Source organism: Hypanus sabinus, chromosome 1 (assembly GCF_030144855.1).
Source record: "Hypanus sabinus isolate sHypSab1 chromosome 1, sHypSab1.hap1, whole genome shotgun sequence".
In the NCBI taxonomy this organism is placed as follows: domain Eukaryota; kingdom Metazoa; phylum Chordata; class Chondrichthyes; order Myliobatiformes; family Dasyatidae; genus Hypanus; species Hypanus sabinus.
This window is the reverse complement of record NC_082706.1, coordinates 8,162,036-8,183,101: the sequence shown is the minus strand read 5'-3', so window position 1 is coordinate 8,183,101 and position 21,066 is coordinate 8,162,036. Positions and strand designations below refer to the sequence as shown.

Here is a 21,066-nt window from a genome sequence, read left to right as displayed (position 1 = left end):
AGCAACAGCAAAGAAGAATCCTTCTACACCTAAGTGAGAGGCTTCACACAGGACTTGCTAAAGACAGTAGTGAAAACTAAGAGGAAGCTACCGACATGATGAAGGAAGCCCTAAACACCACCAGAGATAGAAGATCTTCATTGCTGCCCTAAATGCCAAAGTGTAATGGGTAGCAAGCATGTACAGGTGATTCCACTCAACACCAACAGGAAGCCACAAGCCAGTTTGTACCGATCGTTTACCAGCTGAAGTGTGAATAGTGAAGTATTTTGTTGCATCGGCCACCATAAAGTTGTCACTCAAAACAGAAAGTAATGCCATCTTAAACCTGATTTGTTAATCAATGCATTAAAGCATGGAAATATGATCAAGAGGTTCAGTTGTTTTTCAGAACATCAGAATGGGGAAGAAATGTGAACAATCGCTGGTGTCAGATGGGGTGGCTTGAGTGTCTCAAACTGCTGGACTCCTGGGATTTTCATGCACAACAATCTCTAGAACAGGAGTTCCCAAACTTATTTATCCTATGGAGCCTTACTATTAACTGTGGACCCCTGGCAGGGAACCCCTGCTCTAGAGATTTGAGAGAATGGTATGAAAAAACAAAAAAAAATTCCAATAAGCAGCAGTTCGCTGGACAAAAAAATGCTTCTGTAATGTGAGAAGTGAGAGAAGAATGGCCAGACTGGTTCATGCTGACGGGAAGGTGACAGCAACTCAAATAACCTTGCATTTCAACAGTGCTGTGCACAAGAGCATCTCTGAATTCACAATCAATCAAACCTTGAAGTGGATGGGCTACAGTAGCAAGACCACAAGAGGTGCCTATAGGAGGTATCCAATAAAGTGGCCACTGAGTGCAAGGCTACACGACAGCAACAGTAGCACCTTGAATTGTCACATTTATAAACAGTAGATTTGCAAAATGAATTTTCTGCTGCAACACTAGTGAATTTGGAGGCATTTCCTTTTTCTTTAATCCATTCTCCCCTGAAGAATCCTCGGTTTATTCCATTTTCTCAACGAGCATTTGGGAATTTGATCTCATGTCAAACTTGTCATTTTCAGCCACTCTAGCAATCAGCTGTCAACCACTTCAGCTCATTTTCATCGTGATTTATCAGTTCCAGGTTCTATGAATACATTACAAAGTAAAGGGAAAATCATATTTTAAAACTTAGTTTTGAGGATGTAATAAACAGACCAAAAACAATAGGTACACCACAGGTCAATAACAAGCTCTCAACCAGATCAACTTCCTAATTATAAACCCTAATCTCTTGTTATTTTGTTCCTCACGATTCACCAATGGAAACACAGGAGTGTATTTGGATTTCCAGAAGGCATTTGATCAGCTGGTCCTTGTACAGTTACTGCACAGAGCTGGAAGGAAGAAATAGCAAACTAACAGAAAACAAAACAGGGATGGATAGGTCATCTTTCAACCAGTAATCAGTAACTAGAGTGTGCCACAGAAATTAATCTACAGTGACAATTTGGTCAAAGGGACCAAGGTACCAAGATTCTTACAATACAAAAAAAATAGGTGGCCAGTTGCAAGGAAGTGACAAAACCAATGAAGAAATTCAGCTAGTGAAAAAGGCAGGATGAGACCTTAAAGAGAAACTGCAAGGTTTAGAAAAAGAATGGAATTATATGAACATTAAGAATTTATAAAGAGGATACATACACAATCCAGAGGGTGGCAAATCACCAGAAGACTGTGGAGACGGAGTCACTTTCTACATTCAAGGCCAACAGTAACAAACATTAAACTAAATGAGTACCAGCAGAAGGCAGGAATGTGGTATTAGAGCCAAGATTGGCTCAGCCACATTCATATTGAGCAGTGGAGTACATTCAACAGACTGACTAGCCTACCCAGAGTGTTCTTACAGCAATAACCTGTGATCTATTATCTGGTTCCAAATTGTCATCCACATCCTCCATTCCCAAAATAGATGGGTTTGATTATCCAATTTTCTCTACCCACTAGATATTTCACCCGTCCATTCCCTTCCAAAATAGAAACACAGAAAATAGGTGCAGGAGTAGGCCATTCGGTCCTTCGAGCCTGCACCACCATTCAGTATGATCATGGCTGATCATCCAACTCAGAACCCTGTACCTGCTGTCTCTCCATACCCCTGATCCCTTTAGCCACAAGGGCCATATCTAACTTCCTCTTAAATATAGCCAATGAACCAGCCTCAACCGTTTCCTGTGGCAGAGAATTCCACAGATTCACCACTCTCTGTGTGAAGAAGTTTTTCCTCATTTCGGTCCCAAAAGGCTTCCCCTTTATCCTTAAACTGTGACCCCTTGTTCTGGACTTCCCCAACATCGGAAACAATCTTCCTGCATCTAGCCTGTCCAATCCCTTTTACGTTTCAATAAGATCCCCCCTCAATCTTCTAAATTCCAGTGAGTATAAGCCTAGTCGATCCAGTCTTTCTTCTTATGAAAGTCCTGCCATCCCAGGAATCAATCTGGTGAACCTTCTCTGTACTCCCTCTATGGCAAGAATGTCTTTCCTCAGATTAGGGAACCAAAACTGCACACAATATTCTAGGTGCAGTCTCACCAAGGCCTTGTACAACTGCAGTAGAACCTCCCTGCTCCTGTACTCAAATCCTTTTGCTATGAATGCCAACATACCATTTGCCTTTTTCACCACCTGCTGTACCTGCACGCCCACCTTCAATGACTGGTGTACAATCACACCCAGGTCGCGTTGCATCTCCCCTTTTCCTAATTGGCCACCATTCAGATAATAATCTGTTTTCCTGTTCTTGCAACCAAAGTGGATAACCTCACATTTATCCACATTAAATTGCATCTGCCATGAATTGGCCCACTCACCTAACCTATCCAAGTCACCCTGCATCCTCTTAGCATCCTCCTCACAGCTAACACCGCCGCCCAGCTTCGTGTCATCCGCAAACTTGGAGATGCTGCATTTAATTCCCTCGTCTAAATCATTAATATATATTGTAAACAACTGGGGTCCCAGCACTGAGCCTTGCGGTACCCCACTAGTCACTGCCTGCCATTCTGAAAAGGTCCCATTTACTCCCACTCTTTGCTTCCTGTCTGCCAACCAATTCTCTATCCACATCAATACCATACCCCCAATACAGTGTGCTTTAAGTTTGCACACTAATCTCCTGTGTGGGACCTTGTCAAAAGCCTTTTGAAAATCTAAATATACCACATCCATTGGCTCTCCCCTAGCCACTCTCCTAGTTACATCTTCAAAAAATTCTGTAAGATTCGTCAGACATGATTTTCCTTTCACAAATCCATGCTGACTTTGTCCAATGATTTCACCTCTTTCCAAATGTGCTGTTATCACATCTTTGATAACCGACTCTAGCATTTTCCCCACCACCGATGTCAGACTAACCGGTCTATAATTCCCCGGTTTCTCTATCCCTCCTTTTTTTTAAAAAAAAATGTGGGGTTACATTAGCCACCCTCCAATCTTCAGGAACTAATCCAGAATCTAAGGAGTTTTGAAAAATTATCACTAATGCATCCACTATTTCTTGGGCTACTTCCTTAAGCACTCTGGGAAGCACACAACTACAAATCTCCTGTTAGCATTTTAAAACTGCCTGAATTACCCCTCCTCTCCACATTACTTCACAGATGTTCATCATGTCCAGCCACCCAATGGAACTCATACTACAGCTTGGCAGTTCCAGTGCTTGCCACAATAGTTCCAATATTGTGTGATTACCCATCTCCAGCACCGCCTCCACCCTCAGAACCCCTCTAAATCTCTTGCCATTCAATTTTAGACAAGCCTACTGTAGACCACAAGACTCTGGAGCAGTAGGACATTCAGCCTGTCAAGTCTGCTGTGCCATTCCATTATGGCTGATTGTCTTGTCCATACTGCACCAACTGCCACCACTGGGCTATAAATGTGCAGGAGCAGTGTGTGGTTAAGTATCTTGGTCAAGGGCACAGCTGAACCTCAACTGAGGCTCGAACTAATGACCTTCAGATTGCCAGCCCAAAGCCTTAACCACCTGGCCATGCGATTGTCCCTCCCAACCCCATTCTCCTGTTTTCTCCCCCTAAGCTCCCCCTGACCTATCAAGAACCTATCAACCTCCACTTTAAACATTCCCAATAACTTGGCCTACACAGCCTTCTGTGGTAATCAATTCTACAGATTCACCAGCATCTGGCTAAAGAAATTCCTCATCTCCTTGTATTGGGACACTGCATCTTATGGTCCTAGACTCCCCCACTGCAGGAGACATCCTCTCCACGTCCACTCTGTCTAAGCCTTTGAATATTTAGTAGGTTATAATGATATCATAAGACCATACGATATGGATAAATACGTTTATGATATGCTCCAAATTGCTCCGAGGCATTCCATTAAAAATTACTAGCATTGAGGTAGCTTTACATACACAAAATGCTGAAGGAATTCAACAGGTCAGACAGCATTTATGGAAATGAATGTATTTATGGAGTTGACGTTTCAGATCATGCTATTTCAGGCTATGACAGATATTAATTAATTTAACCATTAGGTGGGATTTTTATCTCTATTAGGTGATAAAGATAATTTAAGTAAGTGGGAGTGTTTCTCTTTGGAGTGAAGGAGGACAAAGTGACTTGATTGAGGTGTACAAAGAGGATAAGAAACAGATAGAGTGGACAGCCAGAGATTTTATTTCCCTAGGGTGGAAATGACTAATATAAAGAGGCGCATGTGTATATAGCAGTGTCAGAGACAAGTTCTCTACAGTATGGCAGATGTTGCCTCCCAGGGCTGTGGTATTATTATGGGTAGGCACATGGATGATAGAAAAATGGAGTGCTATGTAGGAGGGATTTATCTTAGGATTAGGTTAAAAGACTGGCACAACACTGTGGGCCTGTACCGCGCTGTAATATTCTTTGCTAGACAGCACCCGATTTCAATTCCCACTGCTGTCTGTAAGTTGTTTCTAAGCTCTCCGCATGACTGCATGGGCTTCTTCTGGGTGCTCCAGTTTCCTTCCACTGTTGAAAGACAGTTGGTAGTTAAGTTATCACTGGAAATTGTCCCGTGATAAGACTTAGATTGAACTAAGAGACAGCTGGGCTCAAAGGGCCTATTCCACAGATCATTATTTATTATTCATTATGCTTTTATTCCACAATAAATACAAAAAGTTAGAAATCTGGAATAAACATCAAAAAATTCTATAAATACTCAACTGTTTGCCTGTTGTCTGATCTTATCTTTCAGGGCAATGACCCTGTGAGAACTGGGAGAGAAAATAAGCTACAGATTTGCCAAGAGGACAAATTGACAGAAGTCACCTAGGGACAGTTAGCTTTTTCATTCCTCACTCTTTGTGGATAAAGAAAAAAAACACACACACACACAAAAACACACGCAAAATACTGCAAGAACTCAGCAGATCTACATGGAGGAATTAATAGACAATGTTTTGAGCCAATGTCCTTCATCAGGAGTGGAAAAGAAGGGAAGAAGCAAAGTAAAATGGTGCAGGGGATGGGAAGCAGTGCAAGTTAGAAGGTGATAGGTGAAGCCAGGTACAGGGAGAAAGGGTGGGTGGAAAGGTGGGGGGGGGGGGGGGAGTGTAAATGAAGTGTGAAGCTGGGAAGGGATAGGTGGAAAAGGTAAAGAGCTGAAGAAAGAATCTGAGAGCAAGCCAAAGGAAAGGGGGAAGGAGGAGGGTCATAACTTTAGTCATCTCCATCTTGGGCACTAGCCTACAAAGTACCCAGGACAACTTCAGGGAGTGGTGTCTCAGAAAGGCATCGCCCATTATTAAGGACCTCTAGCACCCAGGGCATGCGCTTTTCTCACTGTTACCATCAGGAAGGAGGTACAGAAGCCTGAAGGCACACACTCAGTGATCCAGGAACAGCTTCTTCCCTTTTGCCATCTGATTCCTAAATGGACAATGAACACCACCTCACTTTTTAAATAAAAATTATTTCCATTTTTGCATGATTTTTAATCTATTCAATATACTGTTAATCAATTTACTTTTTTTTATAAACTCTTTTTCTTCCACATTACGTATTGCATTGAACTACTGCTGCTAAGTTAACAAATTTCACCACACACACCGGTGATAGTAAACCTGACTCTAAGTATGGACAACAGAGGGAGGTGATGGGCAGATGAGGCAATAGAAGAACTGAGAGGGGAGCTAGAGTGGCTAATGGAAAAAGATGGAAGAAGTGGGAAGGAGAACTGGAAATGGGAGAAATTGCATCCTAAATTAAATGAATTAGGATGTGGCAGGTTCAGGTTGTGGTAATAGCAAGAACTGAGCCAGTATCACAGATATATTGCCAATTCCAATAAAAACAGAAAGCTCAATACCTAAAGTTGCAGAATTCAATTACAGGTCCAGAAGTCTGTAACACTCCCAAACAGACAAGGTGCTGTTTCTCACCTTATGATGGATGCTATGACAATGCAGGAGACAAGACAAAACAAGACTGAACTAAAGTGACAGGCAACAGGGAGTTCTGAGTCACCGCTGCAGACTGAACGCAGATACAGTGAAGTTCTGCATTCGGTTTATCTTTGTAGAGAAGAAAACATTGTGCACACAGAACACAAAACAAATAAAACTTCATTCTTTATACCACATTCCTAAAATAATCTTTAAAATTTATCTGGTAAAACAGTCATTCAGCATCAATAAATTTAACCTCAAAAGAATGCTAAAAATTAGAGCAGTGAGAAAAGTAAATATACAGTATGTTATCATATACTACCTTGTGATTTCTTGCAAGCATTTACAAGAAAGTAGTATGAAATTTATTTAAAAAATGAACAAAGATAGCAAATTGTGCAAATAAAGATATAATATTGAGATCGAACTCTAGAGTCCTTGATAGTTGTGGAAGATGGGAGGGTTTATAAATTGCCGTTGGGTATTTGTCAAGTTTATATTACGCTCACAGCTTCAATAAAACTTCTTAAACATCAGAATCTTACTGAAAATTCAGGCGTTGCGACATTGCACAGTGTACGGGCAAGGAAGACTTGCATCAGAGTGCTCGCAATCCAATGCATGCCCAAGCAGCTTTTTTTTGAGCAAGGCAGTTGCAGGAAACGAAACTGACCTCCAATTGACAAAGGGATGGGAATGGTATCTCGAGGTGGTGGTCTCTTGGGGTTAATGGCAAGTTGTCAGCCCAGGCGTTGGATCATATTCGCATCAAACACCGGGGTCCAGACAGACTGTAACCATCGTGGTGGGGGGGGGGGGGAGAAGAAGAGGAGAAAAGGTCGGCGAGGCTCCTCATGTACAGTGGGCTCCGGCCAGCCGAAAGTCTGAGGCTGGAAGGCACACCGAACGGCCGGAGTGTCCGAGACCTTCACACCTTCCCCCACCCCACCAGGGGCCAAAGGCAAATTGAGCCCACCGGAATGACCGAGGCAAGGATTCAAAAGCCACCCTGAGGATATCCCCATCGCCACGAGCAAATAACGCAGTGGCCACAGCCAGGCTTGGCTCCGGCCACTCGTGCCAGATACCCGGCTGAGTGACCTTGCGGAATGGCCCCAGGGCCTCAAGTCAGGCGATCGGCGCACCTCCAGCCAATTCCGCCCTCCCAGCCGGAGATCCCGCCTTTCATTCCTTACACCGCCGAATGTAATTGCACCCATCACCTGCCAGTCAACGCCGGCAGCACCAACAGACAGACTCCCATTGGCCAGCCAGGCTGCCAATCCCCTGATGTGATCGCCACTTCCCGACCGGGTGGATCAGTCCGGCGATTTCAGATCGGTTTTTTTTTGTTGAACAAACGCTAAGAATACTCCGCAGCGAAGGTAAACTCACGCAGGGAGAGCGAATGTTACCTAGTCCAGGGCGCCTCGCTATTCCGAGAAGCTTGCGATGAAATAACCGCTGCCGAAGATACCAATCCCTCCGCGAGCCGGCTTTGGCGAGAAATGACATGGAAAACAAGGCGCGCGAGCTGGGTTAAGACCCAAGGCGCGCCGAGCGTCGTGACGTCAGTCGGAGTGGGCGTGGTCAGTGGTCACCCTGCCCCTGCTCGGCCAGGTAACGTGTGGCGGCCCTAACCGAAGGGGCAGGGGGTTGGTGTTGGTCTGCTCTGTACCGAAACACGGGGGAAAGCTTCACACATACGAAAGGCTGGAGGAACTGAATACTGTAAAAGTCGACCCTGAGGGACTGAGAAGGGAGGGGAAGAATAAATAAAATGGGGAGGGGGCAGGAGGAGGAGGATAGCTGGAAGCTGATTTGCTGAAACCAGGTGGGTGGGTGGAAAAGCTAAAGGGCTGGAGCAGAAAGAATCTTATAGGAGAGGAGAGTGGACCATGGGAGAAGAGGATACCGGCGGAAGTGATAGACAGGTGAGAAGAGGTAAAAGATCATAGTGGGGACGAGTGGGTTTTTTGTTATTGGAAGAAGGTTGCAATATTAATGCCCTCAGGCTGGAGGCTACCAGACGGAATATAAGGTGATGCTCCTCCATCCTGAGGGTGGTCTCATCTTGTCACAAGAGCAGGCCATGGACCGACATGTCAGAATTAAAACGATGGTCACAAATCCTGTGTTTGTAGATCCAAAAGTTAGTCACCAGTGTGACACAAGAGCAGGGAGCTTTTTCATTAACACACACAAAATGCTGGAGGAACTGAGCAGGTTGGGCAGAATCTATAGAGACGAATAAGCAGTCAGTGCTGAGCCCCTGGAAAGGGAGGGGAGAGCAGAAGCCAGAATAAGAAGGTGAAGGGAGGAGAAGGAATACAAACTGCCAGGTGGTATGCAAGACTAGGTTCAAGTTCAAATTTATTGTTTTCTGACTGTACAAACAGTACTGTAGAAGTCATAGGCGTGTGTGTGTATATACATATAGCTAGGGTGCCTTAGACTTTTGCACAGAACTACATTTGTCAACGTGGAGCAGAGAGGGAGTTTGTAAATTTGGTGAGGGTGGAGTACCGTGGGAGGGGTGTTGGATAGGTGGCCAGGGGCAGGGGGCGCGTGGATGCAAGCACATTCGGCCCTTGGACACCAGACACCTCAGATTCCAGGCAGCTGGTTTATTGGTCGTTACAGAATGTCTTTCTCCCTTCCCCTTTTCCCAACCATGGTTCCCTTCTCCCTGTTCCCCTTCCCACTCTTTGTCCATAATAGAGACCCATATCAGAATCATGTTTACCATCACTCACATAGATCATGAAATTTGTTTTTTTCTCTTTTTGCAGCAGCAGTACAGTGCAATACATAAAATTACAACAGTACTGTGCTATGTATGACAACAGTATTATATTACATTGCCATGTATTACCACAGTACTGTGTATGAGCTATGTATATACATGCCAAAGACTTTTGCACCATTCTGTATATACAACCAAACAAAACAATGATCCTCTGAACCACGATGCTCCCACAATACATATATCATACATAGCACATAAAACAAAATATTACCACAAATAAGTTAATAAATATAACTCAAAATGCAAATAAAGTGTACAGGACAAGTGAACAGTAAGCAGCTCTCTGTCCTAGTGTTGAGAGACCTTGCTGATGGCAGGGTATTCATTAGCCTCACAGCCTGAGGGAAGAAGCCGTTACCCACTCCTGATGCTTCTGTGCTTCCTTCCTGATGATAGTGGGTCAAAGAGTTTGTGGGATGGGTGGTAGGTGTCATCAACAATGCTTCAGGCCCTTTGTCTGCATTGCTCCCTATGAATGTCACAGATAGCGGGAAGGGAGACCCTGGTGAACCTGGGCGGATTTTTCGATCTTTTGTAGGGTCTTGCCTTACAGTTTTCATACCACACAATTAAGCACCACACAGATGGTGCTCCTGTAGAAAGTTGTTAAAATGGGATCGAGGAGTCTTGTATGCCTCAATCTCCTCAGAAATTGTGGTGCTGCTGTGCCTCTTGACTAATGAGGAAGTGTTGCGGGTCCAGGTTAGATCATCTTACGTGCACATCAAGGGACTTTGTGCTCTTCACTCTCCAGGGCAGAGCCATTGACATGCAATGAAGAATGGTCAACCTGTGCCTCTCTGAAGCTCACGATCATCCCTTTTGTCTTGTCCACCTTGAGACTCGGCTTGCTGTTCTCACACCATTTGACAAGCCGCTCTACCTCCTTCCTGTATACCTGCCTACTCATCATTGTTGGCAATGAGTCAACCACCTGTTCGACATTATCAGCAAACTTGGAGCTGGATCTGACAATGCCATCATGAGTCAGGTGTGTGGGTGGGGTAGGGGTGTGAGATAGGAAGCTAGGATGTGTTAGGTGGAAAAGTTAAAGGGCAGAAGAAGGAATCTGATAGGAGAGGATGGTGAACGCTGGGAAAAAGGGAAGGAGACTGTTAACACTGGGCGGGCTGTTGTTTACTAATAAAATAAAGGATAGACTGAGTAATTATGGGCCAGTCAGCATATTATTAGTCTTGAGTAAATTAATGTAGAAATTCAGAACAGGTTAAGTCAGCATTTGGATAAACACAGATTAATCAAGGATGAATTTGTTAAGAGAAGGTCATGGCTGACTAGGCTGATTTTTTTTTTATACGTCAATAAGGAAAATTGGTAAAGGTAACACATTTTTGTGGTCCATGTATGCAGAAAGAGCTTAATTAAAATCTGATGTTATAGACTTATCAGATAAAATATGCAGATATATTTTATTGTAATTTATAAGTTTTTACGTGTTGCCCTGTACTGCTGCCGCAAACCAACAATATGTCAGTGATATTAACACGTTCAAACAAGCTGGAGGAACTCAGCAGGTTGGGCAGTATCCGTTGAAATGAGCAGTCGATGTTTCGGGCTTCGGGCTTTCCTCTGATTGGTTTTTCACCTGGCACCTTCCACCCTCCCCCCACCTTCTTTATAGGGCCCCTGCCCCCTCCCTCTTCAGTCCTGATGAAGGGTCTCATCCCGAAACGTTGACTGCTCGTTTCAACAGATGCTGCCCGAGCTACTGAGTTCACCCAGCTTGTTTGTACTTGTTGATTTGACCACAGCATCTGCAGTGTACTTTGTGTCAGTGATATTAACTTGATTCTGATTTTGAGGCTGCTGAGATAGACAGAAAATGGCAAATCAAGTTTGAGATGTTTGAAATATGTTGGAGGACTGGAAATATAAGAAATAGGAGCAGGAGTCAGCCATCTGGCCCGTTGAGCCTGATCTGCCATTTAATAAGATCGTGGCTGATCTGGCCATGGACTCAAATCCACCTACCTGCCTTTTCTCCATAATATCCAACTTTATCTTAAATATACTTAGTGAGGTAGCCTCCGCTACTTCTCTTAACAAGAGTAAAGCACATTCACAGATATCCCAAGGCAGGAGGAGAATACGTTGAAAAAATTAGTGAGAAGGTACAAGATGCTTAGGCATTAAACCTAAGAGTAGAGAGGCAAACTGTAGCAAAAGCCAGTGCTGAAGGACGTTCTCTGCCTGAAACGTCGATTGTTTATTCATTTCCACAGCCTGACCTGCTCAGTTCCTCCAGCATCTTGTGTGAGTTACTTTGGATTTCCAGCATCTGCAGCATCTCTTGTGTAGTGAAAAGCCTTCTTAGGAACTACCATGGACAGGCTGGTCACATGCAAGAACAAGAGAGGGAAAAAACAAAATCAGTGGGAAGAGGTGGAGAAGTTTTTGACGAAGGAGTAATGGGTTTTGGGTTGTTTTTGGTAGATCAGTGGAGGGAGGTTGCAGGAAATTTATCAAGCCAAGAGGTCTAAGATAGGTGTAAATAACGAACCTATGTGGGCTGAGATCCATCATCAGGACTCCTGATGAAGATTCTTGGCCCGAAATGTCCACTGTTTCCTTTTTTCTATTGCTGCTGCCTGACCTGCTGAGTTCCTACAGCATTTTGTGTGTGTTGCTCTGGATTTCCAGCATCTGCAGATGTTCTTATGTTTGCAAACTAAGGGAATCCCATTTTCATGACAATGATGCTTTTTATACGACTTCAACACAAAATTAAGAAGAAATGATTAACTACTGTTTTAATTGCTGTAATCACCTACTTTAACATGTTGAAAATAGTCTGGTAAATTTACAGAATTACATCTTTGCAATGGAAGCACACCCTAACTAGTAGAACTTAAAATATTCAGAAGTGTGCTTGTTTCAAAAGCCAGACACTTTTGTTACAGTGTTGAGGCATATCTTGAATTATGTGTTAAGTGGCAGGAGTACATTCTGAACAATATGCTAATAGTTGAAACATTAATCTGTTGTCTTTCCCTATGGAGTTCAAATGGGGCAAATTCAGAATGATTGGTTTCACAAGCACTAGAGAAGCTGCAGGGACACCAGAAATCCAAAGCAACACACACAAAGTGCTGGAGGAACTTAGCAGGTCAGGCAGCATCTATGGAAAAGAGTAAACAGTCAGCGTTTTGGACCGAGACTCTTCATCAGGACTGGAGAGGAAGAGGAGAGTTCAGAGTAAGAAAGTGGGTGGTGGAGGGGGCAGAAGAACTATAAGGTGATAGGTAATAGGTGAAACTGGGGAGGGGGAGAGTGTGAAGAAAGGAGCTGGGAAGTTGATTGGTTTCACTGGCAGGGATACACCTTTACCAGTGTGCTAATGGCAGGAGCATTCATAGGAAATAGGAGCAGAATTAGGCTATTCAGCCCGTCAAGTCTTCCACTGCTGTTCTATCATTTTAACCCCATTCTCCCACCTTCTCCCTGTAATTTTTGATGCCCTTACTAATCAACCTCCACTTTAAATACACCCAATGCTTGGCCTCACAGCCATCTGTAGCAATTAATTCCACAGATTCACCAGCCTCTAGCTTAAAGAAATTCCTCCACATCATTGTTCTAAAGGGATATCCTTGTCTTCTGAAGCTATGCCCTCTGGTCATAGACTTCCATTTTAGTTAGAATCATAGAAAAGTACAGCATGGAAACAGACCCTTTGGCCCATTGAGTCCATGCCGAACCATTTAAACCACTTACCCCATAATAAGGCTATCCATGGTTCCAAGGTTGTCAAGCCGAGGAGTGGTAGTGGGGACAAACTCCCACTACCTAAAAGTGCTCCTCACGGCATGCGCCTCAAATAGCCTCTGACAACCAAGTCCAACTCCTGGCCTTCTCGTGTGGCTTAGCCTCTAAGCCCAGTGGAACCGTTTCTACTGACAGGAGAAGGGGCGAAGGCAGGTCCTGGCACCTTAAGACCAGTGCATCGGGTAGGTGGAACTTGTCAGCCTGGGAAGGCAGTCCATCTAGGAGAGGGAAAACCTCCGCTGCCTTGCAGCCATACCCACTAATGGGAAAGGCTTCAGGAATAAACCCTGAGGACAAATCCGGAGCTGGAGTCCCTAAGGCAGTCTGATGTTGCCTCCAACCTTGCTCTGCCAACTCCTGCGACGACACTGGTGCCAAGCTGTATCAGCCCTTCCCTTCCCTTGGACAACATCAGTGGCGTGGAGAGGGGAGGGGAGACTAGCCGCATGGACAACTGCCGGTCTTCCATACAACCTTGCCCAGGCCTGCACCCTGAAGAGGACACTCCCAAGACTTTCCAGGCACAGATCCATGGTCTCGCGAGACTAACAAGTGCCATACACACATGCTATCCATAATTTCGCAACTCCAGCATAATTCCTAACAAAAGTTATTTGTAATTTATTACCAGAAAGTGGATGCAAAATCCAACATATCTGAATGTTGTGTTCATATTTAAATGAACACAAAATGCTGGAGGGACTCAGCAGGCCATCTATGGAGTGGAATGAACAGTTGACGTTTTGGCCAAAGATCTTTCATCAGGACTGGAAAGGAAGGGGGAAGAAGCCTGAATAAGAAGGTGGGGGAAGGGAAGGAGCACAAGCTGGCAGGTGATAGGTGAAGCCTGGTAAGGTGGGGGGGGGGGGGAGGTAGGTGAGGGAGGGATAGGTGAAATAAGTGGCTGGGAGTTGATAGGTAGAAGAGGAAGGAATCTTCTTCCAACATGTTAATTCCAATTCCCATTCCATTCAAACATTTTAATTCTGACTCCCATTCTGATTCTGACATGTTGGTCCATGGCCTCTTCTAGTGCCACGATGAGGCCACCCTCAGTGTGGAGGAGCAACACCTTGTAGTCCGTCTGGGTAGCCTCCAACCAGGTGGTCTGGATATCGATTTCTCCTTACACTAAAATTGTCCCTCCCACTCCCTCTTCTTCTACTCCCCACTCTGGCCTCTTAACTCTTCTCACCAGCCTATCACCTCCCGTGGTGTTGTTCCTCCTTCCCTCTCTCCTCTGACTCACTCTTCTCTCCTTTCAGATTCCTTCCTCTCCAGCCCCTTACCTTTCCCACCCACCTGGCTTAACCCATCACCTTCCAGCTATCCTCCTTCCCCTCTCCCCACCTTTTTATACTGGTGCCTCCCCTCTTCCTTTCCAGTCCTGAAGAAGGGTTTCAGCCCAAAACGTCAACTGTTTGTTCATTTGTATGGATGCTGCCTGACCTGCTGAGTTCCTGCAGCATTTTGTGTGTGTTGTTTTAGATTTTCAGCATCTGGAGAACTTCTTGTGTTTAGAAGAATGAATCTGACAGGAAAGGAGAGTGGACCATGGGAGAAGGGGAAGGATGAGGGGCACCAGAGAGAGGTGTTGGTCAGATGAGAAGAGAAGAAGTAAGAGGGGAGCCAGAATAGTGAATGGAAAAAGAGAGAAGAAACAGGAATTATCAGAACTTAGACAAATCTGTGTCCATACCATTGGGTAGGAGGCTACCCAGACTGTATATAATGTGTTACTTCTGCAACCTGAGAGCGGCCTCATCATGGCAGTAGAGTAGCCAAGGACCAGCAAGTTGGAATGGCAAAGGGAAGTAGGATTATAATTGGTCACCACTGGGAAATTCCACTTTTCTCGGTGGATGGAGTGAAGGTGCTCAACGAAGCAGTCCCCCAATCTACATTGGGTCTCACTGATGTAAAGAGGCCGCCCAAAACCTGAATGAACACTTAATATGATCTGATATATGTGGCAATGCAGTAGGAACAAGATTAGTCTGATTGCTTATTTTACAGACGGCATGAATGCCTATAAAATCCCCTACCATGTTGTAAGCTTCTGTGATTCCTTGCTTGACCGGCTGATCTTTGCTCTCCCATAATTTTGCAACAGACTTGCCAACATCAATAACAGCACCCCTTTGAACATCAGCTATCGCTCTCTGTGCTCTGGGCACTGCTGAGAACTTAATGGCCTTTCTGATCTCTGGACTCTAACTTTGTTTAGATAAGCCATCCAATGATAGATAGCAACAGGAGGTGTTTCCTTTTCTGTTGCACGTGATTGGATGCAGTGGAGGGGCGGGAGTTGACTGAGAGACGTGCTGAAGACGTCAGTTGTTTCAGGTACACTCAGTGGCTACTTTGCCAGGTACCTCTTGTACCTAATAAAGTGGCCATAAATGTACGTCCATGGTCTTCTGCTGCTATAGCCCATCTACATCAAGGTTCAAAATACTGTGCATTCAGAGATGCTCTCCTGCACACCACTGTTGTAATGTGTGTTTATTTGAGTTACTGTCACCTTCCTGTCAGCTTGACCCAGTCTGGCCTTTCTCCTCAACCATTAGGCTCTTGAACCTGAACAGATAACTTCATTGAACTTCACTTGCCCCATCACTGAACTGTTCTCACAACCTATGGACTCACTTTCAAAGACTCTTCATCTCATGTTCTCGATATTTTTTACTTATTTATAATTATTTCTGAGTTTTCTTTCCCTTTGTGTTTTTTTTTGTACTCTGGTTGTCTGCCTTGTTGGTGTAGTCTTTAATTGATTCTGTTATAGTTATTGAACTTATTGAATATACCTGCAAGAAAATGAATCTCAGAGATATATATGGTGATATATATGTACTTTGATAATAAATTTACTTTGAACTTTGAGAGAATTTAACCTATCCAGAAATCACAATACTGAAAATCATTCCAGAGTTCCAGCTCCTTGGGGTTGAATCTGAATCAGGTTTAATATCACCAGCATATGTCGTGAATTTTGTTAACTTTGTGACAGCAGTATTAAATTCAAAGTAAAATTTATTATCAGAGTACATACATGCCATCACATAAAACCCTGAGATTCCTATTCCGTGAACATACTTAGTGTTACATACCCCTTAACTAGGTGTCTGATCAGCAGAGAAAGAAGAATCTGTTGGAGTCTGGTGGTATCAAACTAAAGGTGTTTATTAGTAAACTACACAATACAATATCAAAAATGCAAATATACATATAAAACAAGTTAGCAGTAATAAACCTAAAAGTGTAGGAATAATAATAATCAATAATAAACAAGCTCTATCGATGTCTAGGGGTAAATGAATTGTCATAGGAAAGTATAGAGTTCAGTTCATAAATGCTGAGGTGGTTATGGTTGTTGTGTTGAAATCGTTGGAGAGAGCGAGCGAGATGTAACAGCAACAGCTGCGGCAGGCAAACCTTTTGTGGCTTTCTTAATCCGTCGTGTCATGTCGTTGTGACCCCTCCGTCCTTCAGCTAGACCGTTCTTCTGTGGTGGACTCGTCACTCTGGCATGAGTGGACACACACACAAGTCCCCACCGGCCCTGCTGTAACACTGTGAGCTTTACTGACCTTCTCCTGGTTCGGTCTCCGAAGCCCCCACCTTTCTGTGGGTTCCCAACACTCAATCAATGTCCACTGGTGTGTCTGAAGGGTGTCTCTCCAGACCTGTCTTTTATCCCCACTCACGGGGTCTCAGCTATTCATCAACTCTGAATGACCATGTCCATCAAATCAGGCCACTCCTGCTATCTCCTGAGGAATGTTAACATGCAAAGTAAAGTCCTTGTAGTGGAAGGTAAATAATCCATGAAGAGTCAAAATACAGTAAATCAACAGTCTCTCCCCCCCTCTTATCTGTAGCAGATGTTCTTGCCTGGGCTGTATCTCCCTCTCTCTCAGTAGCAGCATAGCAACAGCAATAGTTCGTAGTTCTCAGGAGGGGTGTTGGGAATGGTTAACTCTGCACCCCATTGTCCATCAGGTCTATCCATCACTCATAACATTAGGAATGCAATACATGATAAATATAGAAAAATGTTGAATTATTATAATTAAATTAAGAATACACACTCACACACACATATATATTTATATCAAATTATATTAAATAGTCAAATTAAAATAAGTAGTACGCATTGTATCAGAGGGATAGGAAAGTAGGCAGAGGGGGTGACGTGTCTCTGCTGGTAAAGAATGGTATCAAATCAGTAGAAAGATGTGACATGGATATGGAAGGTGTTGAATCCTTGTGGGTTGAGTTAAGAAACTGCAAGGGTAAAAGGACCCTGATGGCAGTTATATACAGGCCTCCAAACAGTAGCTGGGATGTGGACTACAGAATACAACGGGAAATAGAAAAGGCATGTCAAAATGGCAATGTTAGGATAGTTATGGGAAATTTTAAACATGCAGGTAGATTTCAAAAATCAGGTTGGTTATGGACCTCAAGAGAGTGAATTTGTTGCATGCTGATGAGAGCAGGATTTTAGAGCAGCTTGTCATTGAGCCGATTAGGGGATCAGCTATACCGGTTTGAACACTATGTAATGAACCGGACGTGATTAGGGAGCTTAAGGTAAAGGAACCTGTAGGAGACAGTGATCACTTGAAATTTGATAGGAAGAAAGTAAAATCTGACATAGCAGTATATTAGTGTAGTAAAAGAAATTACTGTGGTATGAGAAAAGAGATGGCCAAAGTAAGTTGGAAAGAGATGCTGGCAGGGATGACGGAAGAGCAGCTTCTAGGAAAAATGAGGAAGGTACAGGATAGATGTATTCCAAAAATGAATAAATACTCAAACGGCAAGATGGTACAACTGTGGCTGACAAGGGAAATCAAAGATAGATAATGTAAAAGCAAAAGAGAGGGCATACAACAAAGCACAAATTTGGGGGAAGATAGAGGAACTGGGAAGCTTTTAAAAAACTACAGAAAGCAACTAAAAGAGTTATTAGGAGGGAAAGGATGAAATATGAAAGCAAGCTAGCAAACAATATCAAGTTGGATAGGACAATCTTTTTCAAGTATATAAAAAAAATTAAAGAGAGATGAAAGTAGATATGGGACTGTTAGAAAATGAGGTCAGAGAAATAATAACAGAGACAAGGAGATGGCAGATGAACTAACTGAATATTTTGCTTCAGTCTCCACTGTGGAAGACACCAGCAGTGTGTCGGGTGTTGAATAGGAATGCCTCAGATTCAAACATTGCTCTGACTTCAGAATGGAAACTGGCAGTCATAGTTCCTGAAATAAATTAGTTAGAAATGACTGTTTAACACACACTGGAGGAACTTGGCTGATCAGCCAGCATTTGCAATTAAATAAAGGAGACTACAGAGCCATGAGGGAAGAGCTGCCCAAAGTTAAATAGGCGGATGCCCTGGCAGGAAAGACAGTGGATCAGCAGTGGCAGATATTCTTGGGTATAATACAAAAGATGCAAATGCAGTTCATTCCAATGAGAAGGAAGGATTCAAAGAGGGGGAAGGGGCCACAGTGGTTGACAAAGGAAGTCAGAGATTGTATAGCATTAAAGAAAAAGAAGTATGACAGGGCTAAGATGAGTGGGAATACAGATGATTGGGAAAGTTTTAAGGATCAGCAGATCTTAACTAAAAAAGCAATACGGAGAGAAAAAATCAGGTATGAGCTCAGTCTAGCCAGGAATATAAAAGGGGATAGCAAAAGCTTTTTTAGCTATGTGAAGAGAAAGTAGATAGTTAAGAACAATGTTGGCCCCTTGAAGAATGAATTGGGAGAAATTGTTATGGGAAACAGGGAAATGGCAACAGAATTTAATGCATACTTTAGATCTGTCTTCACCAGGGAGGACACAAGCAATCTCCCAGATGTATGGATGGGCCAGGGTCATAAGATATCAGAGGAATTGAGACAGATTGACATTAGGAAAGAAACTGTGATGAGTAGACTGGTAGGACTGAAGGCTAATAAATCCCCGGGTCCAGATGGTCTGCATCCGAGGGTTCTAAAAGAGGTGGCTCAGGAAATTGCGGATGCATTGGTAATCATTTTCCAATGTTCCTTAGATTCAGGATCAGTTCCTGAAGATTGGAGAGTGGCTAATGTTGTCCCACTTTTCAAGAAGGGAGGGAAGGAGAAAACGGAGAACTATCGCCCTGTTAGCCTAACGTCAGTCGTGGGGAAGATGCTTGAGTCCATTATTAAGGACGAAATAGTGGCACATCTAGATGGCAGAAATAGGATTAGGCCGAGCCAGCATGGATTTACCAAGGGCAAATCATGCTTGACTAATCTGTTGGAGTTTTTTGAGGGTGTAACAAGGATGTTAGACGAGGGTAAGCCAGTGGATGTTGTGTACCTAGATTTTCAGAAGGCATTCGATAAGGTGCCACATAGGAGATTGGTGAGTAAAATCAGAGCTCATGGCATTGGGGGCAGGGTTTCAACATGGATAGAAAACTGGTTGGCAGATAGAAAGCAAAGGGTAGCAGTGAATGGGTGTTTCTCAGACTGGCTGGAGGTGACTAGTGGGGTACCATAGGGCTCTGTATTGGGACCACAGCTCTTTACGATTTATGTCAATGATTTAGATGAGGGCATTGAAAACTATATCAGCAAGTTTGCTGACGATACTAAACTGGGTGGCAGTGTGACATGCGAAGAGGACGTTAGGAGAATACAGGGAGACTTGGATAGGCTGAGTGAGTGGGCAGATACTTGGCAGATGTCATTCAATGTGAATAAATGTGAAGTTATCCACTTTGGAAGCTGGAACAAGAGGGCAGAGTATTGTCTGAACGGTGTCGAGTTAGGTAAGGGAGAAATGCAAAGAGACCTAGGAGTCCTAGTTCACCAGTCAATGAAGGTGAATGAGCAAGTGCAACAGGCAATGAAGAGGGCAAATGGAATGTTGGCCTTTGTTACAAGGGGAATTGAATATAAGAGCAAGGATGTTCTTTTGCATTTGTACAGGGCCCTGGTGAGACCACACCTGGAATATTGTGTACAGTTTTGGTCTCCAGGTTTAAGGAAGGACATTCTGGCAATTGAGGAAGTGCAGCGTAGATTCACTAGGTTGATTCCTGGGATGGCAGGGCTGTCTTATGCAGAGAGATTGGAGAGATTGGGCTTGTACACGCTGGAATTGAGGAGATTGAGAGGGGATCTGATTGAAACCTTTAAGATAATTAAAGGATTTGATAGGATTGAGGCAGGAAATATGTTCCAGATGTTGGGAGAGTCCAGTACCAGAGGGCATGGATTGAGAATAAGAGGTCAGTTATTTAAAACAGAGTTGAGGAAGAGCTTCTTCTCCCAGAGAGTTGTGGAGGTGTGGAATGCACTGCCTCGGAAGACAGTGGAGGCCAATTCTCTGGATGCTTTCAAGAAGGAGCTGGATAGATATCTGATGGATAGGGGAATCAAGGGATATGGGGACAAGGCAGGGACTGGGTATTGATAGTGAATGATCAGCCATGATCTCAGAATGGCGGTGCAGACTCGAGGGGCCGAATGGTCTACTTCTGCACCTATTGTCTATTGTCTATTGTCATCTGTTGTAAGGAATCAACAGTCGGCATTTCAGGCAGAAACCTTTCATCAGGACTGACACTGCATTCCTGATGAAGGATCTTGGCCCAAAACATCGACTGTTTATTCCTTTCCATAGATGCTGCCTGATCTGCCGAGTTCCTCCAGCATTTTGTGTACGTTGCCCTGAATTTCTAGCAGCTGCGGAATCTCTTGTGTTTCAGAAACGATAGTTTATCCATAGCTGCTGCCTGACTTGCTGAGTTCCTCCAGCATTTACTGCATGTTATAACGGATTATGATCTGTTTTGTACACAGTTTTTTTCTGTAAACTCCTCTGTTTTTCAATGCACTGATACTTGCTGAGAGAAATTTCAACACTAATAATGGTCTCAAAGCCACCCTCCCTTCCACATTTCCTGCTGCTTTTGCAAAGCAAGAATCACTTCACCCTGGTCATTCACTCTCCTCCTCTCTCCCA

General features: G+C 43.7%; 2 protein-coding genes across 8 annotated transcripts in view; one reads left to right on the top strand and one right to left on the bottom strand.

The window, feature by feature from the left end:
- Nucleotides 1-8,002, bottom strand: part of LOC132391084 (2-oxoglutarate dehydrogenase complex component E1) — a 135,757-nt gene extending 127,755 nt beyond the window's left edge. For 4 of the 5 annotated variants that reach the window (XM_059963830.1, XM_059963849.1, XM_059963812.1 and 1 more), the window contains exon 1: nucleotides 7,865-8,002. The gene's annotated coding sequence lies outside the window, so the exon portion shown is untranslated. Of the gene's footprint in view, nucleotides 1-7,844 lie in introns of all 5 variants that reach the window. The other variant, XM_059963822.1, reaches the window with a different exon arrangement.
- Nucleotides 7,931-21,066, top strand: part of stard7 (StAR-related lipid transfer (START) domain containing 7) — an 84,045-nt gene continuing 70,909 nt past the window's right edge. Inside the window, exon 1 of one of the 3 annotated variants that reach the window (XM_059963921.1) lies at nucleotides 7,931-8,069. The gene's annotated coding sequence lies outside the window, so the exon portion shown is untranslated. Of the gene's footprint in view, nucleotides 8,070-8,366; nucleotides 8,384-21,066 lie in introns of those variants that run through there. The other 2 variants (XM_059963902.1, XM_059963911.1) reach the window with 2 other exon arrangements.